The sequence below is a fragment of the Prionailurus bengalensis genome, chromosome E1 (assembly GCF_016509475.1).
Source record: "Prionailurus bengalensis isolate Pbe53 chromosome E1, Fcat_Pben_1.1_paternal_pri, whole genome shotgun sequence".
NCBI lineage: Eukaryota > Metazoa > Chordata > Mammalia > Carnivora > Felidae > Prionailurus > Prionailurus bengalensis.
In genome coordinates this window covers 28,922,010-28,949,475 of record NC_057347.1, presented here as the reverse complement: position 1 = coordinate 28,949,475, position 27,466 = coordinate 28,922,010, and the positions used below count along the sequence as shown (strand labels likewise).

Here is a 27,466-nt window from a genome sequence, read left to right as displayed (position 1 = left end):
CGGGTTAGCCTGAGTCTTGCAGTGGTTAATAAGCATAAAGGGCTTGAAACAGTCTCTGGCCATAAATAGTTAGCACCTGAATGTGTTTTAGGGGCATGTGCATATACTCACAGATACAAGTTTACATAAATAAGAAACAGCGTTTGCTTCCAGGAAGAGGACTAAGTGACCAGTGGGACAAAGATACGGAAAAACATTTTATCGTATACTTATTTACCTTTTGAATTTTTGTACCATGTCCATTTATTACCTATTCAAACATTTACTTTTTTAGCGTTTAAGCTTTTCAAACTCATTCCAATTTGAATTGTAAATGCAGTGATATAACAACATGAGGGAGAGTTTTCAAAAGAAAAACATTCACCTCATCTCAGCTCCCTTACACAGTAACTGTTGTCACTTCTACCTTGTTCCTGACATTTGCGTCAGTATTTTAAAACTTGGTTGTAATTATGGGGTTGGGACAACATGTGGCATCTCATGCTTAGTTGAACGGGGTGTGGGCCCCATCTCTTTAGAGTTTTGTCTCCTGCCAGGGAGAGGGACCAAGCTGATCCAAAAGAACAAAATTTGATTAAATGCACCCGAAAATTCTTTACAACTCTGAGTCACCTCTTTTTTAGTTTCCATAAACAGAGAGTCAGATAGATAGATGAGGATTCTCTTAGTAGTTTCTGGTCCTCCCAGACAATGTGCTATTAATAGAATAGCCAGACTGCTCCCCGTCTGGAAAGAAACATGGTTTGCTTGAGTTTATCCCAGACCGGAGGGGAGAGAAGTCAAAGGGGCGACCCTCCATTCCAGAAGTTCAAAACGGGTTTTAATTAAAGAAGAAAGTTAAAAGCATTTTCCTAACCAAGTCGTGATTAATAAACGCGTGGGAACCTTACATAATATGGCAAACGCAGACTCCTCCTCTGTGTCCCTGTTGCTATAGCTGAAAAGTCACAGCAAGTACCCCGTTAAAGGTAGTGAGGTGTCTGGGTCATGTGACAAAGGGGTGAGAGGTTAGGTCTAAAGTCACACTACTGGGTTCAAGTTCCAACACTACCACCGATCAGCTGGGTGACCCTGGGCAAGTTATTAAGCTTCTCTGAACCTCAGTTTTCTCATCTGTTAAATGGGGAATGTTATTACTCACGGACTTGGGAGTCTTAAGTGAGGTAATTCATCTGTGTGAAATATCTAACGCTTAGGAGACTATATCTATATTAGCTTTATTAGTGTAATAGCTCATGTTATTTTACTGGTAATAGTGTTACGGTTGCTTGGGGAATAAAGGCCAAGACTTGGTGAACGGCGGAAACGTTTAACACTCCAGGGTGCTGTTTGCTTGTCAAGTTTGCCGAGAGGGGAATGTATTGTGGGTTGAATTGGATCCCGCCTCAAAAGATATATTGAAGCCTTAACCCCTCTTATCTCAGAATGTGACCTTATTTGGAAATAGGGTCTTTGCAGATGTAATCAAGATGAGGCCAGGCTGGCTCAGGTTCATCCCATAGGACTGGGATGCTAAGAGGGTGGGCGTGTGAGGACAGACAGGTGACCACGGAGGCAGTACTGGGGTGAGGAGCTGGAAGACGAGGATTGCCGGCCACGCCCAAAGCTAAGGGGGCCAGCACGGGACAGATTTTCTCTTGAGCTTGCGGAAGGCACCTTGGTTTCCCGCTTCTGGCTTCCGGAAGTGTGAGAGAATCCCTTTGTCGTTTTCAGCGCCCCCAGTTGGTAGTAGGCTGGTCCAGCAGGCCCCGGGGGCCGCGCAGAGGGCAGAGCAGCGCTTTCTGTGGGGCGCGTGCCCCTGATGTTGGGGCTCCCGTCGCAGCGAGCGGGCAAGCCCCTCTCTCTGCACATCCCTGTCACATCATGCCGCTCTCGCAGCAAAGCTTGGTCAGAGAAGAGACCTTTTACGTGAGAACACGACCCCCAAATCCTGACATAGTTCATGGCTTCCCCAGGTCGAAGTTAACCAAACACCGTGCAGATGCCCTTACGGTGTTAAATATATTTTTCGGTAGAGACCCTTGAATTCTGAGATTTCATTTTAACGGAGTAGCCTTCAGAGCTCAGTCACTTCTTTAGAAGCCGAGGAATACACTGAAGAGTTGTCGATAATGCCAGTACACCGAGGGGTTGTCCGAACCCCCAGCTCTCAAGAATGCAAACCACAGCCGTTCCATAGGTGTTTCCAGCTCGGTTCGTTCCGTTTGGCTGCTTAGGGAAATAAGAGAGAGAGAGAAGGAGATCAGGAGAGCTCATGTGAGACAACACAGACCCCACCGTCCTTACATACCTGTTCCAGCTTCCATCCTGGAGAAAACACAGCGAGACAACACTGAACTTCAAAACCTGCCAGACAGACTTCTTGATTTCTTTATGTTGTCTCAGAAACCCTTCCAGGCAGGAACATTTGCCAAATTCAATCCTAGAGTGAGTTTCTGAGCTAAATTAATGCAATTGAGGGTCAAGATGGCAACCCCCACAGGTCCCCGGTCCCAGGACACCACTGGGCACAGCAGTAATTAACAGTGTGAGCGCCCACGTGGATGTGCTTCTCTTAACCCTCAGGTTTGGTCGGCGAACCTGGCGGAACAGAAAAATAACGGCCGTGATTTTACAGTGATCAAAGTTGCACACCTTTGAGCGCTCCCTGCAAGTTCGAAAATTTCTTCCTCAACTTGCCACCCCGTCTTGATATCAGGAAATAATTGAAAGCACATCCTTCTTCTCTGAATATTTCCAGCGCCGGTGCCTGTGTTCCGGCACCCTAGGCGAAGCCGGCGCCTCCGCACCAGATCTGCAAAGTACGCAATGCTGACATCCGATTTATTATCTCGGAGGCTGGGCCGGTTCATGGATGATTCATGACTCCCGCTTTCCACTGCCGCTGGAGGTGACATCACCCATTCGGGGCCCAGAATAGACACAGAAGCGACGGTGGCCCCTGTTTTGTGTATCTCTTGCCAGCCCTGGGCTCCCTCCTGCCTCACACCCAGCCGCTATGTGTTCACCGGGCACCAATGGCCGGGAAGCCCGTTAGAAACATCACTTTAAGTAGAAGGCCGCTGATGTGTTTCGATGCTGTTGTAGTCTGCACGGTAACGCAGGGAAGGGAGTTTCCCCAAAGTTCACCTCTTCCGCTTAGGTTCCTTGACTTGGAATTTAGATTCTACTCATAACCCAAAGAGTTGCCTAACTCCTGTGGCTATCTTTGGCTTCCTCACTTAGAGACAGGGTTGGCTGGGAAGACCAGGGTGACTTAAGGCATCCAACAGCCCAGCATCAGACACCCATATGATAAATGATTGCAGTCACATCAGAGGTTTGGACTGTATCAGCGGTTTTCAGCCCTGGTTGCACATTAGAATCACCTGGGGATCTTTTAAACTGTACCGATACCGGGGGGCCCACTCCAGATCAATTCAGCAAGACCCGAGGTTGGGGCCCTGGCGTTCACAGATTTCAACGTTCACCACAAAGCTAATGCGCAGTCAGGGCAGGGACCCCCTGGGTCAAATGATCTCCAAGGACCTCCAGCTTTAAAATTCACCAAGATGGTACCACTGACCAGGTCTTTGACCTTGACCTGTGTCTGGGCAGTGGGGTGGAGGGCCGTCCTTGGTATGTGCTGCGGTGTGTAAGCCCTGGGAAGGAGGCGGTGTCTCCTTCAGGTGAGTGGCCCTCAGTGATCCGTGGGGGGAGGGAGGAAGTGTGAATAACTACCATTCTGTTGTGCCAGTTGTGAATCTAGTTACCGTCCTACCGAAAATACTTTGCCGGCTTCCCGTCGCTATTAGGATAAGACCTACACCGTTGACCCTGGTCTGCAGTCTTTGGTGCCCGGCCCTTTCCGCTTGTCCAGCTTGACCCGTCACCATGCTCCCTGCAGCCACACTGACGTCCTGCACGTTTCCTTAGCAGGGCTGCCCTCACAGGCTGTTCCTTGGGCTGCCAGGAACAGTCTGTGTCACACTCCTGGCCAGCTCTTACTCCCCTTCCAGAACGAGTCTTAAGTATCCTTTCCTCGGGGAAATCTTTCTGAACCCCCAGACTGGCTCAGCCCCATCGGTTGTCTGCTCCTGGCACCTTGTCCTTTTCCTTTATGGCACTTCTCAGTTCTTAGTGATGATTTGCTTCTTACCTGCGCCTTCCCCACCTCCCACCCCTGATATCCCCAGTATTTGGCACTGTATTAATTAACATATAGGACAAGAGGGTGGGTGGAAAATGGGCGGGCCCTCCTCACTGTGGTCTCTGTGCTCATTTGCCTGAAAACAGGTTCCTGCTCACTGTCGCCATTTCCGCCTCCTTTCTACACCTTCCCCCTGCAGAGACCTACGCTAGCGAAACGGAGGTGCAGTGGTCTTGTCTGGAGGACGGTGTAAGAGGTGCAGGTGTTTTCGGGAGAGGGCTTTGAAGAACTGAGGATGGTTCAGGACACTGCTGTTTTTCCAGAGCCTAAGGGAAGAACGATTACCCAGGAAACTAACGGGGTTCTTTCTTAAAAGGGAAAAAAATGTCTTTGGTGGAGTCATAGTTGCCCTTCACAGGTGACCTGGAAGAAAGGCTAAAAACACTGGTTCAATTTAAAAAAAAAAAAAAAGACTTCCTCCAACACTTGATATTGATACCTGGTGCAGCCTGGTGGGCTGGGGGGTGTAGATGTGCTTCAGTCAGGGGTCTGTACCAGGATTTTTTTTTTTAATGTTTATTTATTTTCGAGACAGAGACAGAGCATGAGCGGGGGAGGGGCAGAGAGAGAGGGAGACACAGAATACGAAGCAGGCTCCAGGCTCTGAGCGGTCAGCACAGAGCCTGACGCGGGGCTCGAACTCGTCAACCGTGAGCTCATGACCTGAGCCGAAGTCGGACGCTCAACCGACTGAGCCACCCAGGCGCCCCAGGATTTTTCTTTGTAACGTTTATTTATTTTTGAGAGACAGAGTGCCAGCAGGGAAGGGGGCAGAGAGAGGGAGACATACACACACACAGAATCCGAAGCAGGCTTCAGGGCCCTAGCTGATAGCACAGAGCCCGACGGCTGGGCTCAAACCCATGAACCATGAGATCGTGACCTGAGTCGAAGTCGGACGCTCAGCCGACTGAGCCACCCAGGCGCCCCGTACCGGGATTTGAAACACGTATGCGCTTTGCTCTCGAAGGCCAGGTAGAAAGGTGTGTACTTACAAATTTCTGAATTTCCTCCCCACTTCCAAAATCCCCAGGCTTGGCATCTTAGTCTTCTTTTAATTAAGTTGATTCATTTGCCCTGAGAAGATTTCCTGATTCAGCTAGTATATTTATGTATAAACTGCTCTGGAAACACCTGGCAATTTTTCTGAGTGACAATAAGGAAACATTGCCTGAAAATTATGGTTTAATTTGCTCCCTCCCCCATGCTGTCTTACCTTTAAAAAAAAAGAGTAAGATTTACAAAAGGAGCTTTGTATTTTGCCCATAGTAGTGCTCCTGTTTTACAACAGAAATGTGAATCAACAATACCTAATAATTTCCCTTTATGTATTTTTAGAACTCTAGCTTTTAATGGACAATTGAACCATTCCTTGGCAGATGGGAAATCATCTAATTGCATGTTCTTATTTATTGTGAATTTTCAGGTAGGCCTCCAAAGAGATTGGCGAGCATACATTAAAAAGTTAGAATAAACAGCATCTTTATGACTTTATTTTTTGGAGTTGCCGCTCGTGGGGTACATCTCAGCTTTGTGTGTGCACGTGGGGCAGGGGTGGCCCTTGGTCGGTTTTAAAAATGCTGCGATCGATGACGTTGCTCGCAGAAGATCAAAGTAAGAAAGTAGGTACCTGTATCTATTTTTACTTTATTTTACATTTGTGGTTTGTTTACTGTAGGACTAATAAAATCCCCTGGTGAAACAAAGGCTCGTGCCCAGACCTGGTCAATTAGCAGTCTTAACTTTTCCTGGGGAGTATAAACAGCAGCTACAAAGTGGCTTGAATCCTAAATTGGCACCTCCTGGGTCCATCCCTTCTTTTCTCTCTCTCTCTTTTTTCTTTCTTTCTTTCTTTTTTTTTTTTTTTTCTGGTAAGTTTCTTTAGCAAAATGTGGGGGGTAAGAAACCGCAGGTAGCCTAGCAAATCTAGCTGCTGCCAGGGCGGTAGCAGCTGGGTGGGAAGAAGAGAGCAGCTGTGTCTGCCTTATTAGTCATTCCATGAAGAAATTGATTTGATAAATAATAAAGCAGAGATATTAGCAACACATGCTTGCGGGTCAGATGACTTCGATGAAAGCCCCTCGTTAAGTGTGTGTAATAGTTTGACAATATATATGCCTTCTAAAAACATCCTGTTTTAAAGTGGAAATTGGACTGTTCATGCAGTTCTTAGCAAATAGGCCAAGCCCGTTACTAAAGGGAGCTTGGAAATCTGAAGGGCGATCTTTCTATTTAATTTGGCCTCTGCTCTCTCCCCTTTCAGAGGATGCTTAAACTTACTTTGTTTCCCTGTCCTTGCCTTTTCATTTTGTTAACTGTTTTGATTTGTAAAATACTATGCCTCACACCACACTCCTTTATGATGATTTACTGTGCTGATTTTATCTTTCACCCTAAATCCTTGATAAGAGCATTTTAAAAATGAAATTGCTACCTGACACTTATAAAATCCTGTCTGGCAGCCAGGGAAGAAGCCAGAGTTGGGGGGAGGAAAAGGAGACAGAGCTTGGAGAAAGGGAAGATTTTTAAAGGAACCGTATCACACCCACCACCACCACCCCCGCCCCAGTGCTGAAAGGTTTTTTGTTTTTGTTTTGGGGTTTTTTGTTTGGTTTTAGTTTTTTAACGGCTCATTAATACGGTCTGCCGATGCCCCTTGCTATTGTGTTATGAGCTGCGGGACGGGGGAAACTCATGCATGTCCTTTGCCGTGGATCGAGACTTTGGATGGACAGACAGATGGACGGCGTGTAACCATCTCCACATTTATATCCTGGAACACCTGGCCTTCCTGACTCCCAGCATCCCCGGTCCTGCGCCCTTTGCTACTCTGAGGCCAGTCAAAGCAGCGTCTCCTTTAAAGGAGCAGCAGACTTGCCTGGAGTGAGTGTGTGCTTAATGGAAACTTCGGTTGTGTTGTTTCTGGAGCTCTCCATTTAGCCACACAAGGCCTCGATGATGGGGGTGCACATCAGTAAATAGAGCTGTCTGAACCAGCAGGTCGTTTAAATTCTAATACAGCGATTTAATGAACTCTTGTCTTTAATTCCTGTGACGTGGAGAAGACAGGCGTTCTCTGCCCGTAATGAAGCTTGTTAACCCATCTCTGTACTGACTGGTGCTTTTATTATTATGACGACTGGAGACCGTATTATGTTAGAATAACAGGTTTCCCAAGTGCCTGGCAGAGAAGTGAGTAATGATCGTCTTCTTTACGAACCACGGCGGTCACTAGCTTATCTGGCAGAGGCATTATTATATCTGAGTTTTCCAAAGTGCCGCGTGTGAAGACAAGACCTGGCATTTACCGCCCCAGATTATTGGGGTGGGGGCGGGCGCAGCGGCAGCAGGGACACATGTCACCCCGTGAGGGCTCTGATCGTCGGGGTGCAGCTGTGCCAAGGCTCCAGCCAGCGGGAGGCCCCTGTGTGTTAGCTGGCAGTGCTGGAGCCATGATGCCTAATTCATCACCCACCTCCTGAAAATATAATCCGCCACCAAAGTGACTGCTTTTGGAAACTGTCTTGTCTCTTTTGAGCTGAGACTGGAGACAACCAGACAAGGTTCGGTGGTGACGAATAAAGAAACATTACTTTCTGAACACAATCTTCTGTTACCAGTCACTTTTCAACAGACATTCAATCAAAATGCTAATAGCGGCGGCAACAAGGGAACGTGGTTATTGTAATACTAATTGATTGGTTGGAGGGTGGGTTTTGTTAAGTGCAGCTTAAGATTTCAGAAATGTGATTCTCTTTAATTACAGCGGCACTAATAAAAGTGAACAAATGATTTGACGATTTCCCCGGTAATGGCTTAAAATTTTTTGTTTGAGTTTAAAATGAGATACGGGGGAAATGCACCAGAAAAATGGGGCCCCGGGTGGGTGGCCTCCCCTTTAGCAGACCCAGGCACAGAGATTCAGATCCGGAATGCCCTTGGAAGGCTGCGTGGGACCTGTAAGATGATGGCGATAGGGGCCTCTCACAGCTGGTGGCGGGGGGGGGGGGGGGGGGGGGTCAGGCAATGGGTCATTCCAGCTCCAAGTCCTTGGTATTTCCAGAACCGGGGTAGGGGCTAGGTTGTGCTGATCAGTCATGTGTTCATTCTGGGGTTCCTTGGCTTGGCCAGGGTCGGGGGGTCCCCACAGTACCAACAGAGGCTCATCCTGTGCTCGGGGCTCTGCTGTGTGTTGGGGCACCCTCTGTTCTAGTTCTAGCAACACTGTAGGAACAAAGCAGGCCAAATCCTAGCCCTCCTGAGCTCAGGAGGAGAAAGAGCATAGGTTACTTCAGGTACTGCTAAATGCTCTGAAAAAGATAAAGTAGGAACATCCTGGTGAGGGGGCCTACGGCCTATTTAGGTAGGTAGGTGGCCGTGGCCTCCCCATGGAGCAAGCATTTGAATTGAGAGGCAAAAGCATTCCAAGGAGAAGGCAACAGTGGGTGCAAAGGCCCTGGGGTGGGCATGAACATGATGTGTTTGAATGACAGAAGACCATGGCTGAGAGGGAGAGTGGAAGGCAATGAGTGAGGGAGGTGGATAGGGGCTGGACCATGGAAAGTTTGAGCCAGGGTGCAGCCGTTGGAAGGAGGTAAGAAGGGCAGAGGCATAGGGTTCTGCTCTAGAAAGATCCCACTGGCTCCTGAGTTGAAGAAAGGTGACAGGGCTGCATGTTGGGCAGTAGGAAGACCAGTTGGAGCTCATCGCAGAAGTGGAGGGAGAGCTGCCAAGGTCTTTGGCTGTAGCAGTGGGGATGGGGAGAGGCAGTGAGATTCGGAACACTTTTGGAGATGAGACATAAGATGTTCTCAGTTGGATGCTGGTTATGAGGAGAGAAACAATTAGGGCTGACTCTAGATTCTGGGCAAAGGAGCTAAGGGAATGGTGGTTCTGTCCTCATATGGGGACTGCTTTGGTAGAAGGAACCCATTTCAGGAAGAAAATCAACAGCTGTGTTTGCAATTCCCGTAGGAATCCATTTGGTGATTTGAATAGATAGATATGTAAAAATGTGCACCAAAGAACCGGGATCCAGAGAACTACAATAATCTACCGAGTCATTTCTGCAGAAACCTCACTAAGGAAGGGATCGTTCAGGGGAGCCCCCGGGTAGGTGTCAGTGTGGTAGACGATGAAGCGTGAAGTTGCGATGATTGTTTGGTCCCTCAACACACCAGGTTTTCTAGCATTAGAGGTCTCCCTGTGCTTCTCTGTTGGCGAGATACATCGAGAGGATTTCGGGAAAGGTGCAGCATCCAAGAATCAAAGAAAGCCTCGTTGCATCTGTCACAAGAGAGACAAGAGACCCTACGGACACTCATCGGTTCCGCAGCATCCCTCTCCCCTGAATGTGTGCCGAAGGGTCTGGGTTCCCTGTGAATGTTCTCAGAAGACAGAGCCTGGGGTCCTAAGCCCTGCCCTGCCTCCTACGTCTTTCAGCTGTCCAGATCTCTTAGATTTCAAAGACTTAGCCCATCAAGAGGGGCTCCCCTATTGCGGCCCTGACCATGCAGACCATAGGTGGGGCTCCTTGAGGTGGGTACCGTTCTCACGAATTGTTAACACAGCTCTGATATCGGCCTTTTTATTTTTTATTGGGGTGGGAACGGGGGCTTAATTGGGGCGGAGAGGCAATGGCAGCCTTCCTTTCAATTTGTCAAGCTTTCTTTCAAAAGATCTGCCAAAGAAGAAAGGGTAATTAATAGGCTGGAAGTCCTTTCCGATGTGTCAGGATTTCTGCCTTGCTTCCAAGTGATAATGTTCGCCGGCTCCAGGCCTCTAGGGAGCCCTCCATCTTATTAACTTGTCTGGAAGAAACAGGGAGTGGGGACAGCTCGGGCCAGTGGGTGACAAGAAATAAAGATTTGTAGTGCTGTGAGCTGTAAACAGTAGGGCCAAAGAAGTTTGGGGAGGGGGTGGGGAGGGAGGGTGATGGCTCTCAAACTCCACTTCAGCACCAAGCAAAGGGCTAAGCTCCCTGGGTCAGGGACCATTCGCTTTGCCTGGAGGCATCATCCAGGACGACCCAGGGGGAAGAGGTGCTTTTAAAAGGATCGGCTGGGGGCGCCTGGGTGGCGCAGTCGGTTAAGCGTCCGACTTCAGCCAGGTCACGATCTTGCGGTCCGGGAGTTCGAGCCCCGCGTCAGGCTCTGGGCGGATGGCTCGGAGCCTGGAGCCTGTTTCCGATTCTGTGTCTCCCTCTCTCTCTGCCCCTCCCCCGTTCATGCTCTGTCTCTCTCTGTCCCAAAAATAAATAAACGTTGAAAAAAAAATTAAAAAAAAAAAAAAAAAAGGATCGGCTGGTAGGCACTGGCAGAATTTGTGTGTTTGCCGCTTCCTTCTCATTGTGCCTTTTAAAAAAAGTAATAATCGAGGACCATGTGAGGAAGGAAGGCACAGCCGTTATTATCCTCAGCCCTTACAAGTTCCCTGCCCACCCATAGACCCCAAGCTCTGGATTTAGCCTAGTTGCACGGTGCCCGACACGGGCTTTCATCAGCTAATAAAGTGTGGGTTCAGGGTGTGGATGAGGAATCCTGTTTTCTCTTCGCCCTCTTCGTTTCCGTCCTCTCCCCTGTGGCTTTCCTACTGTTAGCTTGTTGCCCTCCTTTTCCGCTTCACCTCCCCCCACCATCCCCAGCTGTGAAACCAATCACCTTTAAGAATTAAGGGCTAGGTGATTTTTTTTTTTTTTTAAGCAAGCACCAAGCCCAACGTGGGGATCGAACTCATGACCCCAAGATCAAGTCTCCCGGTCTACCGACTGAGCCAGCCAGGTGCCCCTAGGTGAATATTTTTTCATTGAGTAAATGAATGAACAAGTCGTTATCAGGCACTGCTGAGGCTTCACGTGTTCTTGCATTTATTTACCACCTAGCCACTCCATTTACCTGATGGGTGATTAATCAGAGAGGTGAGGTAACTTGACTGAGGTCACACGCACAGCTAGTGCGAGGTGGAGAATGGGGTTTGATACCTGGAAACCTGTTGGATGGTAACTCCTTGACCCACCCTCCTGCATTTGTGTTCAGGAGCAAGGCCTGTGCAGTTGGCAAAGATATTGTAGCTGATGCTCGAGGTGCTGAGTGGAGAAAGTTAAAGAGCGGGTTAGAGACCCGCCTTGTAGCGGCTCAGTTGAGACCTGGGACTGACATCAAAGCATCTGGTTGATGCCGGGGCAGCTTCACTGGCACTGGTCACCCCCGAACGACGTGGAAGCCGGCCTGCCTCCCCACACCCCACCCCTAGCCCCAGCTGTCTGCAAACACCACCTTTTCTAAGCCAATTAGGAGAAACCTCAACAGGATTGAGAATAAACGCCACAGACAAATGCCTCTTGTGAATGTGACTGGTGCCGGGGAGGGGGGCTTGCAGACTGTCGTCAGAGGCGGGCTGGGGACTTTGGCTGGCAGCTGGAAGCAAGAGCTGGCAAGGCCCCACGGCCAGCCTGGGCAGGAGAGAGCCCTGGGCCACCTTCGGGATCCGTCGACAGAGCTCGGTGTCATGCACCTGTTTGGGCCTTTACCTCTTTCTTCTGATTTGTTGCAAAAGTGCTTAAGAAGTAAAAGTTGAGTTAGTATAGGAAAGCTGAGGTAAACAATGCCGGCTTCAGCTATACGCAAGCTGTTCCTCACACACTGTGCTTTTCTTTGTTTAAAATAGCAAGGTTTGGGTTTTTTTGGGTCATAAGGAAAGAACACGATGTCTCTTATTCTCTCTATTTTTCCCCCCTCTTTTTACCATTTCTCGTCCAAAAGGAATTTTGGAGACCGAATTGAAAGTTAAGCAGAAATCCAAATTCATTCTCTGTCCTTCTTAATTCCCTTCTCCTCTTGTTTTCATCTTTGTCTATGTATTTGAAGCCTGGCTGGAAAACTTGGGAATTTTTCAGCCTGAGGAAGAGAGGAGACTTGAGACTTCTCTCTCTCTCTCTCTCTCTCTCTCTCTCTCTCTCTCTCTTTTTTTTTTCTTTTTAGGAAAACTCAGGGCAGAATCAGAAAGTTCGCACATCTAAGGTCTACATGCGTGCACACACACACACACCCCTTGGTCTCTTTCCTGATTAAATCCGTGGGGCATATGTCTCCCACCACTGGCCTGACCTCACAGAATGTTTCAGAAGCCATTTTTCTTTTAAACCAAAATGTGGGAATTGATGGGAAAGAAGGTGGCCTCAGAAGAATGTAAATACTGTTTGTTATACAGAGGAAAGAGAGTGGTTATTAGTCACAAGAGTGACCCCCTCCCAGTGGCTTGTTATTTGTTTTAAAGGATCTTTTGGGGTTTTTCAAAGTGATTTAGAACTCGCATAAAAGCTTAACTCCTGTGGGGCACTGAGGGCTTCTGCATGAAGTTCTCTTCTTCCAGTGTCTGTAGATAAACGGTGGTGGGACAGAAGGAGTAGTAGTATCTCAACTAAACAAAGCCTCCTCTGAGGCTGAAGCAGAGTGTACGGGGGCAGGGGTGGGGGTTCCCGAGGGGGGGTCCCTTTCTTGTCCCAGCTACGTTCGAATTCCTCCCGCTGACTTCCCTGCCCGGTGATAGGGAGAGGCCCTCCTCAAACTCGCCTGGGCTCAAGAACCCAGTGGGCCACAGACTTCTCCTGGCCTGAGCCTTGCATTTGCTGCTGGAGGGTGGGGCCCGTGTGAAGAGCAGCGAGCGAGTGCGGGTGGGTGGAGAAGGCATATTGGCCGCAGCCTGGGACGAACTGGCAATTGGATTGGAAATTGGTGTTCAGCCAAGGGTAGAAATCAGGTGCGTGAAGCGTACTGGCTGCTGCGTTAAGGCTGTCGGTCCCCGAATGCACCCAGGGGTCACACGTGTGCACACAAGCACATTCTCAAACCCTCCCCTCCCCCGCTAGCCCACCGCCCTTCCCCCACCCGCTGCTGAATCTGAACACCACTTTCAAGTGCAGGTGTTGAGGTTAATAACAAGACATTTCCCAGTTGGCCCTTTGCTTGAGAGCCTTCTCACTAGGCTCCGAAGGAAAGGAAAGGATTTAAAGGGACCACAGTCACCAAAGCTGGACTCGGTGGTGTCCACTGCTGGGGACAAGTGTTGGCTGAGAGGTGGTTTTACAGAAGTTCAAGCAGGACTTCTGCCCATCCCAGCCTTCTCTGGCCATTTGGCTGGAGCACCCACACTGGGCTGGCTAGCCTGACTTTCCTTAGATCTTTCAGCTTCTGGAAGGAACGACTTCTCGCTGCACAGAGAAGCTGTGCTTTGTCCAGAGTGCTCTGGACCCAGGCCATGCGACCTTCAGTAGGTGTCTCCTTCCACTGTCTGGGGATTGGTTACACACTGGGGTGCTCTCTTCCCACTTCCTCACTGGATCCTCAAGACTCAGCTACTAGTGCCGCAGAATAACCCACGTAACCCATGGGGGAGCTTCTGAGGTTTAATTGAAGTGCAGAGTCCCGTTTGCTGGTCTGCAACTCCTAACTCTCTTTCTGAGAGGGTCCTAGGAAGCCCGGCTTGGCTTTCTGCCAGCTTCGTGTCTCTGAACGTGGAAGCCAGCCAGATTCCCACCCACCCCCTTCCTGTCGCCCTAACATGACATTCCTTGTGCCTCCAGGCCCTGGATCTCCCTCCACCTCCAGGGTGCTCTGTACCCCAAGCCTGAAGTGATCAGACCAGACGCTAGGTGTCGCCATTCTGGTCCTGACTCTATCTCGGGAGGTCTTGGCTGATGGGCTTTCCAGAGCTCTGTTTGTCTGTTTTAACCCTGTTGTCCAGTGGCAGCTATCTAGGTTAGAGGTGGTCTCACGCGTTTCCTTGGGTTCATAGACAAACGTGGTGTTGCCAGCTTTTCCATAACCAGAAGTTTTCCTTTGGCTCCTCCAGCCCTGGGCCTCAGCCTGCCTGCGTTGAGCCCCGACGTGGCTGACCATTCCCCTTTTTACAGCTTTGATTCATGTTTGTATTGTCCGGTGTTGTATGCGCTTCAGCATTTAAAGGCACCTTAAGTACTTTTAGAAGACCCACGGGGATGTCACAGATCTATAACTCTGTAATCACATGACCTTGGGACCACCTAGAATTGGTAGAGTCTGGGAACCAAGCTGTCCCGAGTTTTTAGTGCTGATGCAGCTTGGGCTGGAGAGTCTTTTGAGGAGATGATACCGGTCTGTGAATGAACTCTTTATCCCACCAAAACAAGAAAAATGATCCGAATGACTTAGTTTTTGGCTTTAAGAATTTTGAACACCCCTGGGAACAATGGGGGATGCCTGGTAGATTCAAAAGTGGGATCAGAAATTGCTGGGTTGGAAACGCAGCCTTTTGTCCATCCGCCAGGCAGCACGTTCCCCGCAAGGCCAAGCTCTTAACAGCCCCTGTGTTTCACTTGGGCAGCCCTGATTGAACAGGACTGATGGGCACAGAACACAGAACTGGGGGACTGTGGAGGCTTGGCCAGCTCAAAATTACCCATTTGAAAGCTGTTTGGGAAGCCAGGATGAATGTTGGTATCATCTTTCACTTGTGCAATTTTTCAAAATTCAGCCACAGGTTTTCCTGGAGCCCTAGCTGGGGTGTGCTTTTTCTAAGCTGGGATGAAGTATGAAAGAGACATTTATATGGTAGGAGGGCGATTGGGACACTGAACTGCTTTTTAGATGATGTAAAGAAACCCTTTCTTCTCCCTCCTTTCCCACTTCTGCTCTGGTGCTGACTTTGAAAAACCTTCCTAGAGAGGCTGAGAGATGGAGCTTTCTAGAGCTGTTTTGGAGGTGGGATTTTTTTTTTTTTTGAAATACACTGGAAATCTATCTTGCCTCGGAATCATCTGTTGGTTCTCATCACCAAGGGGCAGAGAGGAGGGTGCACCGGTGGCCCGGTTGGTGAGCCATAGTGGCCCTCCCTCCTCCTGGCCGGGAGATAACCTGTTTGAAAGCCTGCTTTTATCACAAGAGAGCAGCGTGGCCAGAGAGGCGGCCCTTGTCTGATGGTCGGGGAGCAAACTTTTCTTGTGAAGCACAGGCAGGCATCCCACAAGTTTGTCTTTTTCAAGAGGGGAAGAAATTTAAAGCGAAGCTCCAGAGAGATAAGTTTTTTCGGTCTGGTGCTTCATGGAGGCTTAACGATTCTAGTAGGGCCCTGAAAATGGCAGAGACCCCAATTTCCCCCCCTTATGGGCTCCCTAACTAGAGAGGTTTGCAAAGCTTAAGGGGATTAATGCTCTTTAAACCTCTGCACTGCTTCCTGCCCCTCATGGGATCCGGGTGCTAATAAAGATGTACCAGCTTGGAAAGGCTGGTAAACACTGCTCTGTTGCTATGGCAACAGGCGAAACAAGAACGACACGGAGTATTGCTAACAAGAGTCCTTATGATCAAGAGTTTAAGGAGAAAAAAAAAGGGGGTTCTTAAAAATGCAGAGAGTCTTGGCGAGGTAATTAGACTGGTGCTCTCAAAGTAAATTTATAGTTTTACAGAGCATTACTAGAGTGCCTGGTTGCTTGCAAAGTCACCCTCCATCAAGTACCAGGAGCAGCATCACCGTGAAGAGCTGCCAGCATCTGCTGCCAGTTGCTCTGGTGACGCTGGGGCCAGTGTGTGAGACCCCCCCCCTTCCCTCCCCTCCTCCCCTTCCTCCTCCTCCTCCTCCTCCTCCCCCTCCGCCTCCTCCTCAGCCTCAGCAAGGGGTCACTGTGTGTGTTCCCTGGCCGGTGAAGGGTTTAAAAAGCTGTTTCCTGGCTCCTTGGTGTTGAGAGGTATGAGGGAATGTTCTGCACCTGCCTTACATCTGGGATGTTATCGTTATTAGCACCGATGATAGATGAGAGCTGACTCTTATCAGAAAGCGCTCCCTGTTCCTGGCCACGGGCTGAGCGCTTTGCTCACTTTATCTCCCTGCTCCTTCCGCTGCCTTGTGCAGTATAGCTGTTATTGTGCCCATTTTTCAGATGAAGGAACAGAGGGATTAAGGAACCGGCCCATGGGGATGCAGCCAGCCTGGAGCTGAGCTGAGATTCGAACCCAGGAATGGCTATAAAGCCTGGGCTTTCGGCCCCTGGACTGTATCTTCATAGCCCGACTCACAGTCACCCACACCTGCTGCTGAAGTTTTCATTCCTGAGGCCTGAGCAGCTCCCGCGGCCCTGCTGGGAGCTTTTGCCCAGGCATGCTGAGACTTCCCAGGGAAGCTGGAAACCTGTTCTCATGTTTCTTGCCTCCAGGATATTTAAGCACCTTGCTGAACTTGGAGAAGCTTATGCTTCTGGTGCGTGTTTTAAGGTTCTAGAGACCATGGGTAAGAAGTAGGGCAGTGGTGGGAAGGCGGGGTCGCTAGCCTGGGCTACCCACCTGCCCCATCGGCCCCCCTCCTGGATAGCGGTGCCCAGCTGCTCAAGCCAGACCTGAAGCTTCGTCCTGGGCTCACCACCATGCCTGCTGCAGGCACCCACCCCCTCTCTCCCTGGTACCTGCAGCACTCTCAGGGGACTCCTGTCTCCAGGCCGCCCCCCACCCCCCGATCCATTCAGAGGGGTCTTTCTGAACTATGATTCTGATCATGCCAAGTTTTGGTGGCTTCCCAAACAAGCAACTTTATAGCTGCCTGAATAAGCCTTGCCTACCTCTCTGCTCCCTAGGGGCCTGGGCTACCTGCTTGGTATGTCCCGTGTCCCTGCAGTTCCTTGCCCCCCCCCCCCAGGGCCTCTCTCTGCCTTTGCACATATTAATCCCCACCCACCTTTCCTCTGACAAACTCCTGAGGGTCTCCAGGACTCAGCCTGGGCCCCCTGCTCTCTAGATGGATGCTCCTCCTTCCTTCCAGATCCTTCTGACCATTTGTCTGTTAGTGTTTGCTTATGCTGCATCCCCCACCCCAGTAACTGTAAGGACCTTGCTAGTAGGAGCCCAGGTTCTGTTCTTCTTGATGTCCCCAGTACCTGGGACATAACAGAGGAGCGAGAGTGTTTAGCCTCGCCAGGTTGCTATGGCAACAGACTCCACAGCCCTTGGAGGTCAGGTGAGTTGGGAAATGAGAGGTCCCAAGGTCAGAAAGCAATCCTCCTCCAGCCCCACCTGGAGTCCTCCCTCCACACCGGCAGGGTGCCCAGTCTCAGGACCTGCGACCACACACTTCCTGGTGTGGTTGTTAAACCCTGTGTCCCAGTGGTGCCTGGAGACCCTGCCTTGGACACTTCACACCCTTGGTCGTAATGGTAACACATTATCTGAGCTTTGTTGCTTGTAAATTTCTCTTATGCTGATCAACTTGGAACTGGATTGAAATTGAACACGAGATGTCCAGTATCCATCAAGAACGTGATGGTAAACATTTAACTTTTTTTTCTTTTCTCCTCCTTCCCCACAGTATCAGTTTTCTTATTGAATTTGGGAAGCAATAGCAATTGATTAAGTTGCAGTGGAGCTTGCCCTAAAAGGAAATGATTGATAATCCGTTTAGGTCTGAGTTGCTTGCTTTTCCCCTCCTGATTTTCTTGGCCACTTTTTCAATTACCAACTGTATTTAGCTTAGTTTGCTCACCGTAACTCATTTCCCCTTCCTCCAGGATCTGCAGGGAAGTTGTAATGTAATGTGGGAGTAGTGACATCTAATTATTTCCCTGAGACATCAGTTAGAAATGTAAGAATACATCTTCCTTGAGGTGGACAGACGAGGACTGTGAGGCTGTGAAGCAGAACGTGTCTGTCCCAACACATCAGTCTCTGGGGTATTGGCAAGGAGGTCAAGATGTCCTGCAACAGCACAGCCCCCCGGTCCCAGGACTCAGTGCCCATGTGGCCCTCTGGGGGCAAAGGTCATGTGATTGATCTCCCAGGGGGACCAGTTGTCTCACTCTTGGGAGCCGAGGTACTCGAGGTGTGTGTCACTGAGTGGTTCATGCCCTTGTCTCCTGAGCTTCCCTTTTGTTTCGTTAGCTCCTGTCTTCAAAGTGTTTTGCCATCTACAAAGTACTTTTACTTGTCCAGTGTTGAGAGCTTAGGATCCTTCCAACAGTACTGTGATGGCAAAGAGAAATAGCTTCAACATTAACCCTTCCAGATTAATAGATGCACAGCGTCTAGCCCTTCGTTGTGGTTCAGTAACGTTCATTGTCCTGGCCACCCTCTCGAGCGTGCGTATGAGTTTCAGGACTTCTCTGTGGCACAGATGGAGACGCTTTCCGAGATGGTGCTGTGGGTGGAGTATGTACCCCACAATTTAGGATTGGGAGGGCGCCCCATGATTAGATAGCATCCCTTGTCCCTGCCTGCCCGAGGAGCGAACCGATTAAGAAGTAAGCCAGAGGATTGGTAGGTGACACACCAGATCATCTCCCCACCCGGTATCTTACTAAGTGGAGGGGCATCCTGCTGGACCCCAGTAGTGGAGAGCCTCCCTCATCATGGGCGAGGCCATCACGTGTGAGGTGGGCCACCTCCGAGCCCGGCGAGCGCGGGGGACTTGTGCTCTGTGCTCTGCCCGTAGTATTATTCCTCCCTGCTTAATGTGAACCGGGCCATGCCTCCTTCTTCCAAGTAGGATGAGACCAGGAGTGTCCCCGAAAAAAGCAAGGAATCACTTGGGAGCCAGAGGCTTCTCACGGGACATCGTGATGGAGTCTTAAGACTCTGCCTTCAGGCCAAGCCCCATTTCCCTCCTGACTCTAATGCATAATGTGTTTGGAATGAATTCAGTAATGCCAGCACCACCCAGCTCACTTCCAAGTCACTTTCTGTCCCTGTGGACTCCATGAGGTCTAGTTTGGCAAAGAGAACCCTGCCTGGGAGGGCGTGGGGCCAAGGACAGGCTCGGCGGGTGTTGGCTGGTCCCCTGCGGCCCTGGGTAGGGGTGTCCCCTCTCCCCGCCGCCTGCCCACCGCAAGGCAAGGCTATCTGTGCATAAGTCTGTCTGCAGCCGCTCCCCGTTTGAGATGGCGAAAGGGGGAGACGCAGAGTGTCTCTTGGGAGTACAGAGCCCCTGATTGTGAAGAGCTGTTGGTGAGCAAGAAGCAGCCCCAGTGTGGGTTGGAGTTAATGGGGTGAAACAGAGCCATTTTCCTGGGCACCAAATATTTCTTCTAAATGTTCAGGTCCATAACCAAGGCAGCTAAGTCAGCGGATTGTCAGCGTTCCAGAAAGTGCTGTCTCCCTGGGCGCTGTGCTGCCCCCAGGGCCACAGCTGCCTTAGCCCTCCCACCGCTCCCCCCCCCCCGTTTTTGGTTTTCACAACTTATTTTGCTAAGAAGAATGCAGGGACAGGAGGGCCATTTCTCGTAATAACCCCCGCCCATTTTCCCAGATGCCCGGGTGGAGCTCGCCTGCTGCTGGCGTGGAGAACTGACAAAATATTGAAATAAAGGCTCTGAGGAGAAGAACGGACTTAGATTACGGAGAGAAACTCCTTGCAGCTCTGGTCTTGGCGTATTAGGCGCCTCTAATTACACCGATTCAGCTCTGCGCTTCCTGGTCACTGTGCAGCCGGCTGAGGGAAGACGGGTGCTCTAAAAATGGCCCGAGAGCAGTCTTTTTAAAAAGACAGTTAACCATCCGGAGCTGTAAATAGTGTCTTTCCAACAACGAGCAAAGATGGCTGGTTCCCCCTTTGGGCTCTGCTGTTGGGGCTCCACGTCCTGGAGTCGGTGGGAGGGGGGCAGGGGCATTGGCGCCTCCCCCAGACTTTGGGTCTTGGAGACCCCCAGCGTTTGGGTGAGACCCATCCTGTCTCGAGACAGTGGGCACAAGGCCCTGGCCGGCGTGAGCTGCCTGCCCACCGTCTGCTTTTGGAGATGCGTCTTTCCTGGTGGCAGAACAGAAAGCCACACTGTAAGTCACTTGCCCCGTCCTGAGGCCCACCCTTCTGCCAATTGTAAACCGCTGGCTCGGCCCAGAGCAAAGGCAGGATTCTGTCGTCTCTTTGTGGAGTTCCTGAGTCACAGAACCTTCCAGAACCTTTTGGTTTGGCTCGCACGCATCAAGAACGTACAGGCTCTTTGATGCCATGTTATTCCCTACAGTCTACGTCAGTACCACAGAAGGAACATCACTTACTGTCCAGACAGGCGCGTACATCAACGGAACCACAAAATGGGATGGTATCTGCTCCATCTACCTTGGAGAGAAAGTTTGGGCTGAAAGACACCCATGGGAGGACAGTGTTCGGAAAGTTAAAGCTAAGGAAATGAGGAGCACATAACAGGTGCCCCTCCCCCGCCCCTCCTTTGATGACGAGGTGGTTCCCCCCACCTCCTCTGTCCAGACCAGCAGACCCGTTGCAATGCAAGCTTCCGTGGTTGGGGACCGCTGCAAGTGGGAGGGCCTTGGTGAAAGATGAGGCATTCAAAGCAGGGCGGTCTGGCCCCTGCGTCCCAGGGCTTGCCTCGGCTTGCCTCGGCCCTGCCCATAACCGCATAGACCCTAGTGGTTAAATACGGAAAATCCCAAGGGCAGGCCCGGGGCTGAGGGGAACTGAAGGGACCATGTGGGACCAACTATGCTGAAGACAGCCTGCAGCCCGAAGAATGCCTGCCCCCATTTCCATGCCTCGAGCAACACTCCCCCAGCTTCTGCGTGGTGCCAGCGCCTGTCCGCCCAGGGGTGTCTGGAGCAAGCTCGGCTGCAGTGCCCCAGTGATCATTTGCATGCTCTGTCCCGGGTCCCTGCAGAGGCTTTGTAAAGCAGGAGCAGGGTCTCCGATCTGGGCGGGTCCACCTTTTCAGTGTGGCCCCTTGGCCATGCTCGGTCGCTGGGAAGGCGAGAAGGCAGGGTCGTAAAATGGATCCTGCAGAGTGCCAAGTGGGTTTTCGGAGGGCCCCCAGCCATCTGGATTTGTGCTCTGAACATCCATGTTGACGGGTTTCAAAGTAGAAACACGTGTGATTCTGGAAGACTAGAAGTGGGGCAGTGGAGGAGACAGTTTAAAATTGCAGCTTGGTATCTCCCGGTACAGTAGCAAACGTGAAAAGCTATTACAGTACACGGAAGCGGTTCGTTGCATAATGACATCTTTATAACTTGCCTTGCCAGCTGGCTTCTCCTAAGAGTCTTTGGGGGGAATTTTGCTCTTTTAAAATATTTGGGGGGGGGCGGGGGTAGTGGGAGGAGACTTCACGTGTCCTGAGCCCCTCTGCTGAAACTCCAGGGGTGGAGGGACTTGGAATGTTCCAGGCCCCTCCAGGGGATCCTGCGGGGAGGTGGAGGGAAGACTTGCCCCAGACTCCATGGGGATTTCCGGGGATTTACACAGTCTGCCTCATGGATGGTGTCCAGAGCTCTTCTCCCTCTACTGCTTCCTCCCACCCCCTCCAAACCACTGTGTTTGGGGAGAAGAGTGATTGGGAAGCAGAGACTCTGATAGCAGACTGCCTGACTTCAGTAATCCCATCTCTAACCATGTGCCTGCTGAGCGACCTTAGGCAAGTGACATGACCTCTCTGAGCCTCAGACTCTTCCTCTGCCAAGTGGGATAACAGGAATACGTGCTCCCTAGGGTTGTGAGAGGGGTCATTCAGACGTTCCTTCTACGGTTCTCAGCCGGCCTGTGCAGAGCTCAGTAGAGGAGGTGGTAGTCCCCGGCACAGGCACGCCTCCAGGTGTGTTTTTGATTACCTGCCAAGTGACAGATTGTGGGGTTCTATTTTGTGGGCGCCCGGGGAAGGAGGCAAGCCAATTTCATCCCAGTGGAAATGTGGTAGGAGCAAAGATGTGGGGGATAGAAAGCCTACCACTGCCCTCCTGGGCCGTGCAGCAGCCACTGCCCTGGCGGGTAGGGACCGTGGCTTTCCAGAGCCCACGCCAGTGGCGGTGAGGTCAGTGCCTTGGTCCCCAATGAGAACCCTCTGCCCAGGCCGATCTGCAGGTCTAGGGAGTCAAGTGTGGAAAGTGCTTATTCTAACACTGTTCTTGAGTGGTGATGCAGAGACCCCCAGGACCCAGAAGAAACCACAGCCCCGACATGGGAAGATGCCAGCAGGGGTGGGGCTGGGCGCTTTGGAGAGGGCTCCGCCGAAGCAGTGGGCGGAGCGTTTGATGTTCTTGCCCATCTGCCTTAAACATGATACAGATGGTCCCTGACTTACAATTTTTTGACTTTACAACAGTGCGAAACCCATAGGCACTCAGTAGAATGCGAATCGTGAGTTTGGACCTTTTCCCAGGCTAGCGACGTGCAGGACAGTGCGCTCTCTCGACGGGGGGGGGGCAGTGGAACGCGGCTCCCAGTCAGCCCCGCGATCACGAGGGTGAACAGCCCATAACCTGCGACCGTCCTGTATCCATGCAGCTAGCCTGCATTTCAGTGTCGGTACAATATTCAGTAAATGACACGAGCTAGTCAACACTTTGGTACAGAATAGGCTCTGCGTTAGATGATTGTACCCAACTGTAGGCCGATGTGCGTGTTCTGAGCACAGTTAAGGTCGGCTAGGCTCGGCTAAATGCACTTCCAGCTTACAGTGGGACGCAACCCCCTTGTCACTGGAGGGGGATCTACATCTGCAGTCAGCCCTGGACAGGTCCCAGATGGCACACCAGTCTCAGCTCTCTTGCTCGCCAGGCTTGCTCTTGTTTGTTCCCGCTCGCGCTGTGCTGGAAGCCGTGGATCAGAGACACGCCTGCTCCCCACCTGGCCTCCCATCCAAGCTGCAGACAAGCGGGCTGAGCCGTTTGTCCACTTGCCACTTCCCGCTTCTTGGGCCCCTGTCTGGGAAGGAGGCTGTGCTGGCAGGAGGCAGGAGGCTGTGGGGAGGACAGCAAGGTGGGAAGTCCACAGCCGGACTCTTGAAAAGTGGTAGCTGTGAGCATATGGACACACAGAGCAGCGTCCCGTTTTCCAGAGAGGGATCGGCCTGTTTCATCAGAATCTCAGGGGCCTGGGAGCTGCCCTTCTAGGCGCCGGCTGATGGCAGTACTCTCGTTTCCTAGAAGAGGAAACTGATGGCCTTGGTTTATTCATTGCTTGAATTTGCAGCTTCAGAGTCCAACAGGCCTGGCTTCGAATTCTGGCTCTTTCCACTCACTGTCGGTAAGCTCTTAGCTCTCGGAGCCTGATTCCTTATCCACTTCAGGGGGTGATTGCTATAGATTAAATGCGGAACCGTATATAAAAAGCTTCATCTATAGGAGTAGCCAACAGATGGTAGCGTTGTTTCCCACCCACGCCTCCAGTAACTAGTGGTTGAGCCCCTATTGTAAGCCAAGCGCTGTGGCATCCCAAGTTGTTCAGAAATGGATCCTGTTCTAGGAGCTAATGTGGTCTGAGGTCACACGCCCCACGCCTGTAGATTTCTCTTCTCGTGGGTCCTTTGTATACAGAGGGATTATTCTTCCACTGGCAGAAGGCAGCACTAGCTGCTCCCAAGTCAGCCCGCTCTGGACTCTGGCCCGTGGGATGCCACGTCCTCACGGGGCTTTGCCCGTGGCCTGGAATCAGAGATCTCTTCCTACTAAGTGAGGGGAAGTACCGGGCTGGTGACGTAGCCCTTCCTTTGATCTGTGCTGTCACGGCAGGTATCAGTGACACCAGCTTTCCAGTAGGATGCACCCACTGCTATAAATGTTAGTCAGCTTTTCAGAGGGGGGAGGACCGCCATCTTTAAAAAGTACACCGGGGGTGAGGGGAGGTGGGGGAAATACACTTGTTCCTACTTCACCAGCACGAGGAGGCGTAGTCACTTTGGATGCTGACAGGCCCGCCCCTCAGGGCCTGCACTAATGTATAGGTAAGTCTTGCTGTGTGAATTGTGCGTTCAATATTTTCATACCAACGGCTGCAAGCCTCGGAGGCTCGTTCCGTTTAGTGAGTTCATTGTTCCTCCTGCTGGTTCCCGTGGAAAGTTCTGTGCCTTTCCAGCCCTACACTGGGGACCATTTACGCTGTGCTGGACGCTTCACAGACATTAGCTGGTTGGGCTTCCCCACAGCTCTAGGAGACGGGAACCCTTTTTACAGATGGAAAAAGCCGAGAGCAGTTAGGCCACGTGCCCAAGATCTCCGGCCAGTCAGCTAGGAAGTGAGCTCACGGCTCCGGATCCCTGAAGTACCACCCGCTTTTTGTATTTCCCTCCCACTGCACCACCCTGCTTTCATAAATAGCGTGACGTTGAATAAGGCTCAACCTTGTCAAGGCGATGTCCTCTCCTTCCTAATGTGGACTGTGCTCCTCCAGAACGTACCGGATCAGTAGCCGCGAGGTGTTGGTGGGACAGACAGACACGCACACAGACCCCGCTCTGTGTGCAGATGGCCACATCCCCAAAAGGGAGATTTTGGGTTTTCCTTTCACCCGCCCCCCTCCTAGTGCCCCAGGACTGCCCCCTCCCCAGGGAAGGCTGTGGTTGAGGAGTTTGCAAAGATCCCATTGTCTGGCCTGGTAACCTGCTGTGAGGAATAGCCCACCTGAGCCAGAACGGGTACCTCCTCTAATGCCTGTCACCTTGCCCAAGCATAGCCCAAAGAATAGGATGTCTTTTATGGCCAGGTCCTCTGTGCGTTTTTCTCACTGTTCCGTTGATATGTTGTGCTCGAAACAACAGACACCCTGTGTCCCTGGCGGCCCTGCTCCCGCACTGTGCAGGGCATGTGCTGTGTGTTTCTGGGTCTCTTGCTGGGTTTGAGCAGAGCAGTAATTGAAGAGCTAACATATTTGCCCAGGAGCTAACCTATCTGTGGGAATTGGCCGGGGGCAGCCCAGAAGGTCACCTGCGACAGGGATCATGTGACTCCTACAAGCTTGTGGTTGGTTGATCATGGCTTTGGTGTGCATCCTTTGCCCCCCTCCCCCCGCCCCGTGCCCTCTGTCATGTCTTTCTTTTGCCTGTGGAATTTCTGAATGCGTGGGTCCTTCCACTGCTTGGGGGGTATTTCTGGGCCTCAGTAGGTCCAAGCAAGGTGGCCTGGAAACTTCCAGTAGTTGTGTTGATGATGGTGACGGAGGCCTGGGGTTAGAGCCCCTCGGGGGCCATCTTCACTCAGCTCATGGACACCGAAAAGTCTGTGTCACACCCCGTCCCGGGAGGGATTCTGGAGACCGTGCTGCCGGGACCCTCTGTCAATTGGGACGCATAGCCTGTGCCCAGTGAGACGTACGGGGGTATAAAGTGTGAGCCTCACCTGGAGATCTAGGGGTCTCGTTAAGTATGTGATCATTGCTAACTTGCAGGCCATTTTGTATTTATTTGCTCATTCAATACCTGGTGTGAGCACGTGGCATAGAAGGAGTGACGCTAGCCTGCGTCCCTGCTGCGCTGCCTTGTCCAGTCACCAGCACTTAACACGCAGCCTTGCCTCCTGTGAGAAGATCGCTCCCGGTGCCAGTCATTCCCAGTGGGTTGCTGGCCTCCGCTCCACATGTGTGTCTTGTGTCTCCACCTTCACTGACAACCACCAGCGCTCACAGAACACCTTCGGTGACGCCCGAAGTGCCTTCCCTGTGCTGCCTTACTCCTGGAGGGTTCCTCTTTGATAGATGAGGACACTGAGACTCCCAACAGGTGGTTCCATGCCAGAGACACCACACAGTATGCACCAGGGGGGTCTGACTCGAGGGCCAGGGCCATGCCGCCCTACCCCACGTCGTAGGATTTCTTGTGGGAGCCACAGTGCCTGGCACCGTGCCAGGATAGCATTTCCGGAGAAGGAAGAACTCACGATGGATTTCCCATTTTCTGTAGGGTAAGGGCTGAATGTTTTAGCTGGGCATTTGAGGCTTCTCCTGATTCCCACCAGCCTTCCCAGCCTCACCTTGTACTATTCCCTCCCTGGAACTTGAACCATGGTATCCTGTCTGCTGCTTCCCAACACGCCATGCTCCTGCAGACCTCCCTGACTTTGTATCTTGACCTAGAAGAATCCACTTCTCTGCCCCTTTGGTGCGTGGAAGCCTCCTCTGCCATGTAGGACTCCAGTGGGACAGATGGACGGATGGCATCACCTGCCTGGAAGGCCCTCTGGTTCTCGCAGGCAGTCACCTTCCTTTTGCCCCACCCCGTCACAGCCTTGGCGTTTTGTGCTAGGATGTCTGCCCCTCCCTCTCCTGCTAAGGATGGGGATCTCTCTGAAGACAGGGACGTGTTTTATTTCATACCCCCGGGGCCAGCACCCTGCCTGGCTCAGCACACGGTTACTGGTTGCATGGATTCGTTTGAGCAGCTTCGTGGCGTTGACGCTGCACCCAGCTAGACCTCAGAAGCGGAGGAGGGGGAGCCATTGCAGACAGGTGTCTCCTTCTTGCCACTCTCCTCACCCCCAGGCTCCCTGGGTTCGGTGAAAATTAGCTGTAGTCATGAGACCCCTCTGTGGTCTTCTAAAGAACCCGTTTACTTTCCCAGGGAAAGTAGCAGTTTATGATGCACAAATAGACGTGAAAACTCCTTTCAGCCGCCTGCCTGTTGCTGGGGCACCTGAGCAGGCCCCCAAAGACATCTGCACAGACTAGAAAAATTGGGGTCTGCGTGAAGATGTAACATCCAGCAGGGAGGGTTCGTGGTAGAGAGGCCTTTGGGGTTTTCTCCTCGTTTGGAGAAGTGGCCCGGAGGACCTCCAGACCCAGAGCTTGCGTACAGCTCGGTTCTGGAAGGATGAACTCCCGCTCCTCCCATCTTCAGTGTGGAAACTGAGAGCAGAATCATACGTACTGGAGGCTTCATGTAAGTTAATTTTTTTTTTTTGGCCCGGCCCCAGATAGCTTGATTAAATGGCCTGTGAAGGGCTGAGATATCTTGATAATGTACGTTTTGCATTTGATTATATAATCAATTACGTTGCTCCTAATAAAATGTTAAAGGAGCTAGAAAGCCCTGAGAGGGCTGCGCCGTATATCAAAAGAAGGTCTCCAAAGCAGCATAAGGAGGCCCTGTCCTCTGTGAGCCAGATGTCCGTGTCTGGGGCGACCAGCAGGGTAGCCCCCCGTGTTCACCTGTGCCAAAGTCACCGTCCTTCACTGCACCTGTGTTTTCAGAGGGCAGGCGCGCATGGAAGATACAGCACACGGTATTGCTTTCCAAGAGGAAAGTGGTTTCATTCACTCGGTAATTGAGGCAGCGAAGATTTGGCCCAGCGCTGGAAGCTCAGGGCAGAAGTGTGAAAATAACTCAGCAGAACTGGGCTTGCCGATCGGGGGCCGGGGGGAGGGGGGCACCAGTCGGTTTACGAAGCATTGAGGGGAGAAGTGTTCAGAGGCACACCAAGGGCATCGTACAGCCAATTAGGAGAGTCGCCGTGCGGGTCTCTCCGCCTGGCTCGGCAGCAGCCGCGCCCTGCCGGGGAGGTGGCGGAGTCTAATAGAAGGGACATGCTCGAACCCATTCTTCCAGGGAGCGCTGGA

General features: G+C 51.5%; 1 protein-coding gene across 8 annotated transcripts in view; it reads left to right on the top strand.

Moving 5' to 3' along the window:
* Positions 1-27,466, top strand: part of MSI2 (musashi RNA binding protein 2) — a 393,222-nt gene that overhangs the window by 258,649 nt on the left and 107,107 nt on the right. The gene's annotated exons all lie outside the window — the stretch shown is intronic.